This window comes from Petaurus breviceps, unplaced genomic scaffold (genome assembly GCF_028583685.1).
Source record: "Petaurus breviceps papuanus isolate PSGF00001 unplaced genomic scaffold, PetGlider_PUasm1.0 47, whole genome shotgun sequence".
Taxonomy (NCBI): Eukaryota; Metazoa; Chordata; class Mammalia; order Diprotodontia; family Petauridae; genus Petaurus; species Petaurus breviceps.
In genome coordinates, this window is record NW_027186349.1 from 1,948,299 (window position 1) to 1,956,610 (window position 8,312).

At 33.8% G+C, this 8,312-nt stretch overlaps 1 pseudogene; it reads left to right on the plus strand.

The window, feature by feature from the left end:
* The first annotated feature begins 8,173 nt into the window (after positions 1-8,173).
* Positions 8,174-8,312, plus strand: part of LOC138171794 (FAST kinase domain-containing protein 3, mitochondrial-like) — a 30,435-nt pseudogene continuing 30,296 nt past the window's right edge.

Sequence of the window (8,312 nt, forward strand, 5' to 3'; positions counted from 1 at the left end):
ATTCAACTTCCTTCATTGTATCTATACTTTGGTAGCTGATTTGATGGAGTACACACACAGACACACACACACACACTTACATATATAACAGACATATGCATATGTTCCTATATGGATGGATGTGTGTGAGCAGTGTTTTTCCTTGTAATTACCTTTTAGTTTGAAAGGTTTTGGTTTAGTTTTGTAATGCATTCTTGCAAGCCTTTGTTAGATATATTCCACCCCTGATCATGCTTATGTTTTAAGCTGTGGTCCAGAAAACAGACAATTCTTTGACCACATTTTCTTCTGTAGCTATTCACTTCTTAAAAAATGTTTCTTTTTCTGTTCTGTATCTCTTACCTTCTTTAAGCAGTGAGGAAAACACATGCATATGTTTTTCATTATTGTTATTTTTTTTGTTTATATCTTCATAATTCTGTGTGTGTGTGTATGTGTGTGTGTGTGTGTTTAGATTCCTCTTGTCAGTATCATCTCTTTCTTTGTGCATCACCAGAAGCACGCAGCAAGTCATCCATTTTTAAAAGTCTTGATAAGTCCTCTGGTGCCCCATCTAAAGGAAGCCTTTCTCAACCTCTCTTAATTCTAGTACATTCCCTCTCTTAATTATTTCTTATTTATCTTGCATATTATTTATTTTATATATTTGTTATCTCCTCCATTAGAGTTCTGTGAGGGCAGAGACTGGGTTTTGTTTTTTGTATTTTTTTTGGTCTCTTTTTGTATCCCCAGTGCTTAGCACAGTGCCTGATACATAGTAAGTATTTAATAATTTCTTTTTTTAAATGACTGACTTGTGTGTCCTGGCTGTATGCCCTGGTGAAAACAATCTGTCCTGTCTATTATCATCAGGTCACCTAGTAGCTGTCTTAGTACCTCTTAGGAGGAAATTACCAGGCACACTACTCTTTACTTCTTCCCCTGATGCTAAAAGTATTTTCTCTTTGCAGATATGTCTCTATCTTTATTGTATCATTTTTTTTAAAGAATAAGCAGCTGTTCCCTCTTTAGAGCATCCATCTCTCTCCATTTTAGATTTTCAAACTAGTTTTCAAGTTCTTAATGTGTTTATCCTTTTCTTCCTTTTTTCTTTTTGAAATATTCTTCCACATTCCAGTCCCCTCCTCTAATAAGATTATTTTTTTGCTCCATGGAATCCCCATATTTTTAGGAACATTTAATTGTCTCTGATAACTTGGAGTCTGGAAGTGTTCCTTGAGGTTCTATAACTTTCTCTAATAGTAGTGAAAACAGCCTACCACTTGGGATGGAACTGTGGCAGAAATTGCTTGCTCAGCACAAGTAAAAACAAAAGTTCTGGGCCCCATATTTATCAAAATGTTTAACCTTGTTCTTTTTACCTATTTGTGATCATATATACCTGAAATTTAAGAACCTCAATAAGACCTTTACAACCTTACTACCACTTAATAACTTGACAGAAACTCAAAAACATCCTTTCCTTCATTTCAACAATTCCAAACCACATCCCTCCCAGGACCATTCTATCTATATGATCTATTTTCTATGCCCAACAATTCAATCTACTAAGTTGATGTACCTACCTTCTTATTTATCTTGCCAACTTCCTTCTCCTTTTCATGCTCATGAGTTCTTATTCTTGAGTCCTCTTCAGGTTCTCACTTTTTAAACAATTTCTTCATTTTTTTTTCTTCCAAAGTTCAGTTTCTGCCTTTATTCACAAATCTGAGCTGTTCCTTTTCCTCCTTTGGCTCACTTCCTTCCCCTTTTCCCCCTCCTCCTCTTTTTTTTCTTCCCCTCCTCCTCCTCCTTCACCACAAACTTTCCCCACATTTTTTTTAATTTCAGGTTGCTTTTTCAACTTCAATAAAATAATCTCCTTTATTGTTTTATCAGTCTCTTTTGATTTTCCAGTCTTTAAGGTAATTGTCATTGCTTCTCTATCAGTAAGTGTTTAACTCCAGTCTCTCGTCAGCTTCCACCTATTCATCTCTCACAGATTTTATTGATTATGTTTGAAGGAATATCTGTTATCATTTAAGGATGTTAAAATATTTTAATCCTAGTACCTATTCTAAAGACTTTAAATTCATTTTCATAAAAACAATACAAGTTTGAAGGCATATTATCAGAACAGAGCCTTCTCCAAGGACTTTGAAGAAGGCACCAATTGGCCAGTTTCTGAACTCACTGATGCAGGAAAAAAAAGGGAAAGATACAATATGTTTGTGACATTGTGTGCTGTCCCACACCGATGTACATGCAAAATATTTTTATATTTAATAAAGAGATGGCAAGTTTTATATAAAGCCTGCTTATATTATAATTCCTATACACACATGCATATGTGTATATGTATGCATATGTATATACATACATGTTTATATGTATATATATATATATACACACAACTATTTTATGTGTGTTTTTAGAATGATTCCCTGGTCCATGTCAAATCAAAGAGACAAAGCTTACATAGATTTTGGTAAAACAAAAATGTATTTTCCTGATGGTAAACTCCACATTTTGCTAATATTAAAGTAGATAGACAAGCCTAAATGCATAAAATTCTCCTTTGCTTCAGATGCATACCCATGATGAAACCAATTCAAATTAAGCACATCTCATCATCTATGAGTTACCTCTCATGCTCTGTAAAGTCAACTTATCTCCCTTCTGCTTAAATACAGTGGCATATAATTCACTTACACCTGCTAGGGTAAAATTTGGCAAGCATTGCCAGTGTGGCAGCCATGTCAGCACTGTCAAACTGTTCAGGAAATAGACTAAATTTAGCAATTACTTTTTTTTTTTAAAGCAATAGGGGTTAAGTAACTTGCTCAAGGTTACACGGCCAGTTATTTCTGGGTGTGGTGCTGAGTATCTGAGCCTGGATTTGATCCAGGTCATCCCAACACTGGAGCCGGTGCTCTTACTCACTGAGCCACCTGGCCGCCCCTGCGCTATTACTTTTCTTAAACAAATTCACAAATTTGTTTTGTAGCTTTATGGTTAGATAACCTTCTCACTCCTGAAGATAGCTAGCTTTCTAATATGTATAAAATAGCACATATATATTTGGAAATACATAAAACCTATTGCCCAGTCATTTTTGAGTCACGTCTGATTCTTTGTGACCCCATTGGAGATTTTCTTGGGAAAGATATTTGAGTAGTTTGCCATTTACTTCGGCAGTTTATTTTACAAATGAAGGATTGAGACAAGCAGGGTTAAGTGACTTCCCCAGGTTCACACAGCTAGTAGGTGTCTGAGTTCAGATGTGAACTCATGCAAGTTCCTGATTCCAAGCTCAGTACTCTATTTACTGTACCATCGAGTATAGGACATAGATATTTTTTGTGACAACATAAAAATAATTTTTTAAAAGTGTTGCCTTTATCAACAATGTCTAGCTGGGTTCTAAACTCTGTGTGTGTGTGTGTGTGTGTGTGTGTGTGTGTGTGTGTGTGTGTGTGTGTGTATATATATATATATATATATATATATATATAATAGACCCCTTAGGAAGTCTAGTGAAGCCGGCAAATCATCTCTGGTGAACAGCTTAACAGAATAATGTTTTAAATGAATAAATTAAAATGTGTAGTATTACAAAGGAAGCCAGTAATGTTGAAATAGTTATCAAAATATTTTTTAAAGTTCCCTGCACTGAGGTTAAGAAACTTTATTCCAATGATTTCATTAATAACTCATCTAAAACACACTTTAACAGCTCATCTAAAATACACTTTAACAGCTCTGACTGATATAATCTTAGAATATGGCAGTGTCCAACAATTTTGGTCACCATTAGAAAAATATAAATTCACACTTGTTAAACTAAAATATTTAATCAAAATTGTGATTTTATGATTTTGGGTGCTCCCTTCTCCACTCTCCTAGGTCAGAGTCTCTTTATGCCTTAGCAGTTGAATTATTGTAGACAAATTTGCATCAAATTTGCCAACCTTTTGCAATTGAACCCCTATGAACTTAGCCAGGCTGGTCCTTCAGCCAGAATTAAGATCTAGAGAAATATGATCAAGAGGAGAAATGAAGGTTGAACTAATTTCTTGGGAAAATATGCAGGCTGACAGTTTAGAAGATTGATAGATAAGATGTCTTTTAAAAAGGTAGTTCAAGTAGATTGCTGACAGTTACGGTCAGGGAGAAGAAAATACATACCCATCCAGCCAGTACTGGATGCTGAAGTCATTACTTGGAACACCAATCATAAAGGACATTGTCCCTGCTGTGGACAGTGGAGAAAAGAAAAATGGCTCTAATAAGACTGACAATATAGTAACATACTACTTTGAAGAGAAGCCATACATCTTCACAAGGGGTGAAACAAATAAAAATTCTAGACTGGCAAATCTCTGGACTCTCTTTAAATAACATGTGTGCAATTTGTCAACAGATATATATTTTTATGCTTTTAAAAATAATTTAAGTGTGTTTCCCTACACTCCACGGAAGTAAGATTTCTTGAGCTTTAAAGAGCTGACTTGGTGTAAAATTGCCATGATGTATTGCTGACAGGAAATAATTAGATGAATACCCTAAGGTGAATTTTTGGTAAGATATGGAAGAAAGTCTCACAGTGTGGCAGAAATGGTGGGTTGCTCTCTGACTTGTTGCTATGAATGATCATTTGAGATAACAGATAGGTAAAATTTTTATTAAACACTATAATCTCTGGACAATTTTTAGCACAGTGTCTGGCATGTAGTAGGTGCTCAATGATTGTTTATTGATTGGTTGCTTTTATTGGTGTTAATCAAAGACTTCAAATTATTTTCTAAGAAGAAAATAAAACATGAAGGAAAACTAGGAAGCAGAGGGGAGGAGTATGATGTGGAAATGTCCTAGAACTGAGTTAGAAGTCAAGATCTAGGTACACCATTGAGAAAACCACTTTAAAATGTCCATTGTGCTTCAGGCCTATAAACCAAATGTCTAGTGGGTAAGGGTTAAGAAAGAAGAATGAGTGGATGCAATGTAATGTGGAGATAGCTGGAAAATGATAAAAAACCAAAGAATAACAAATGGAAAATTCTGGTGCAGATGATATTTTAAAATGAGGTTTATTGATTGAATCCTCTATTGTAGATCTATGGAAGAGAATGGACAAGAATGAGAAAGCATTAATAAAATTACATCTACAACTAATATTGCAAAAAAATGGAGACCAGAAACAGACACACCATTCCCTTGTATGTATAAGGATATTTCTTTAAGTATAGCTACAGAAAAAAAGCTTTTTAAAAATGGATTTATTTGAGAAAGGAAGGAAAGATATGGGATATTAGCTGGAGGGGATAGCAGGGTTAAGGGAAGGTTTTTTTTAAGATTAAAGGAGACTTGGGCATGTTTAGAGAAAGTAGGATATTAGGGAAAGATCAAAGATTAAAGATAGAAAGTATTATTGACATAGAAATCTTTTGGAGAAGATGTTAGGGGATTGGATCAAGGGCACATATAGAGGAGATGATCTTGACCAGAAGGACCATCTCATTATTATAATCAGGAGTAAGGAAGAAGAGAATAAAGAATGAAATCAAAGAATTTTGAGATGAAGGGAAGGAAAGCAGCTCCCAGTGAATGGATGTGAGTCAAAGTGGAAAGAACTTGAGCTATGTCATGAACAGAACTGAATTCAAATACTTCTTACAACATTTGCCTTCTTTGGAGTATAGTTTCATCATCTGTAAAAACAGGAATAATGATACTTGGAGTACCTCCCTCATTGTCCTGTTGTGAGGATCAAATGAGATAGTGTAAGCAAAGTGCTTTGAAACCTTAGTAAAATATTAATTTAATTAGTAGTCATTTAAATATAAGCTTCTTGTCCAATGACCAATGAGTCAATATATTTGTACAGGGAATGAACCAGATGGTAAGACATAATAATAATTAAAAAAAAATTAAATAATATAATAATTATAATAATTAAAAACACAACTTTATAATATCACTTTAGTATCCATATAGTATGGAGGAAGATGAAATTTAATAGTGAAGAATGTCAGGTTTTGCATTTTCATTAGAAGTTACCTATACAAGGACAGGATGGGAGAAACATGGCTAGAAAGCAGTTTATGTGAAAAATATCAAACAGATCTAGTGGATTGCAAGCTGAAGATGAATTAGAAGTATGAGGTGGTAGTAAAGATTCTAACATGATCCTAGATTATATTCAATTCAATAAATACTTATTAAGCATTTGCTATGTGCAGAGAACTATCTTCACTTTGTACTAGGACAGATGTCAAGGTTAGAGAAGCAAAATTTCTGCCCTAATGTGGCTTATTGGCTACAAAGATGGAATATCTTTGGAAGATCATTGCCTACCTGAAGCAGACACAGAGGAGGGCAACCAGGATAATGATGGGGTAGATTGATGTTACCCAAGAATCCACTTATGGATCTAGATGTTTAGTCTACAGAAAAGAAAACTGAAGATAGAAATGATAACAGTATTCAAATATTTATACAGTCATCAAATGGAAAGGTTGAATAGACTTATGCAAAAGTTACAGGAAGACAGATTTTAGCTCATGTTAAGGAAAAACTTCCTAATAATTAGAGCTGTCCAAAACTGGAATGAGTTGCCTCCAGGGGAAGTGAGTTACTTGTCATTGATTGTCTTTAAACAGAGGCTAGATGACAACTTATCAGAATAGCATAGAATTTTTGATTTGGGTTAGGGGATGGACCTGATGATGACTTGTATGGTTTCTTATAATTCTAAGCCAGTGATTATCTGTGAATATCTACTCGACTCTTGTCCGTCAATTAATAGTAAAATAAACTTTCCCTGATAACCAAAAAAAAGTATAGTTACAGAAAGAATTAGAATCTCTTTGTCTTTTCTTTTCAAGTACTATATTAAAGTTATGGCCATATTGACAGGATAGGAATTTGTTGTCTCTCCCTTTACTTATCCAAACATAATACTATATAAAAATACTATGTAGAAAGAGGTATATAACTAATATTTTAAAAGTTCATTGTCTATTTAAATGTGTTTCAAAGTTAAGAGAAAAAGAAAAGCTTTGACCCTTTAAAAGAAGAGTGTGTCAGAGGCTAGGGTTTAAAACTGTTGGAAGCACTTTTATAAAGAGAAAATTACTCCTTCTGATTGTTTAAAAAAAATTCCATCATAGAGAATTCATGCTGAGAACATGAACACATTATTCGACTGTAATCCCTTCTTCCTGGCTTTTGTTGACCTCTCTGGTGCAGAAAGTCAATTTTCCTTACTGGAGAAAAAGAAAGATACTGGGTAGTTATATAATGCAGAGAGCTAATGGAGACCTTCTAAGTCATAATTAGATAAGTAAAGCTTCTGAGAGGCTGAATAAAAGGCACTTGTGTGAGTTCTTGATTATGAATTATCACAAAACATTTCATGGGGAAGAAACTAAATCTATGAGTTAACATAGATATGTACAAGTAGGTTTTAACTCTACAAAAATATTTGGATAGAGTTTGAAAGTTGTTTTTTTCTTAAACTTGGAAGGAAATATGAGGGTTTGATTAAGCAATGATTCATGACAGTTGAATATTAAAGAGATCTATTATAACTATGACTGATTTTTTTCACATATTCTAAGTGGCATATAATATTGTTTATGCACACATATACATACATGGAAATCAGTAAATGTAATACTTCATTTAAAATTGATTTAAAATTAATTAAATTTTACTTAAATTTATTTATAGTTTTAAATTAATATTTAACTTAAATCTAATGTTAAATGATTGACTTTTCAATAGTTTGTTCATAACATCTCTATAAGCAATAACTGCCTCTTTAAGAAGCAATAGAATTGGGGCGCCCAGGTGGCTCAGCGAGTAAGAGCACTGGCTCCAGTGCTGGGATGACCTGGAGATCAAATCTGGGCTCTGATACTCAGCACCACACCCAGAAATAACTGGCCATTATTGAGCAAGTTACTTAACCCCGATGGCTTATAAAAAAAAAAAAAGAAGCAATAGAATTTTAGAATTTAAGTATCATCCTGTGAGGAGTCTGAGCATTTGATTTTCATTCTGGAGTGTTGATTTTTATAGTCTAGGAGACTAAATTAGACAAAGAGAGAAAGGAAGATAACTTCTTTCTTGAGAGAAAACTGCCTTAGCTCTCATTTAAACAAAAACCATAAACAGAAATATTGAGAAAATGGGCACTATATTGAAAGAAGTAATTAAATTGAGGGACGACATTTCCAGACCTGAGAATTCAGCAGCAGCAGAGTAATTATTAGACTTTATCCTGTGTACTTAGTTGAAGATTATACAAAATGAAATTATTATGTCTT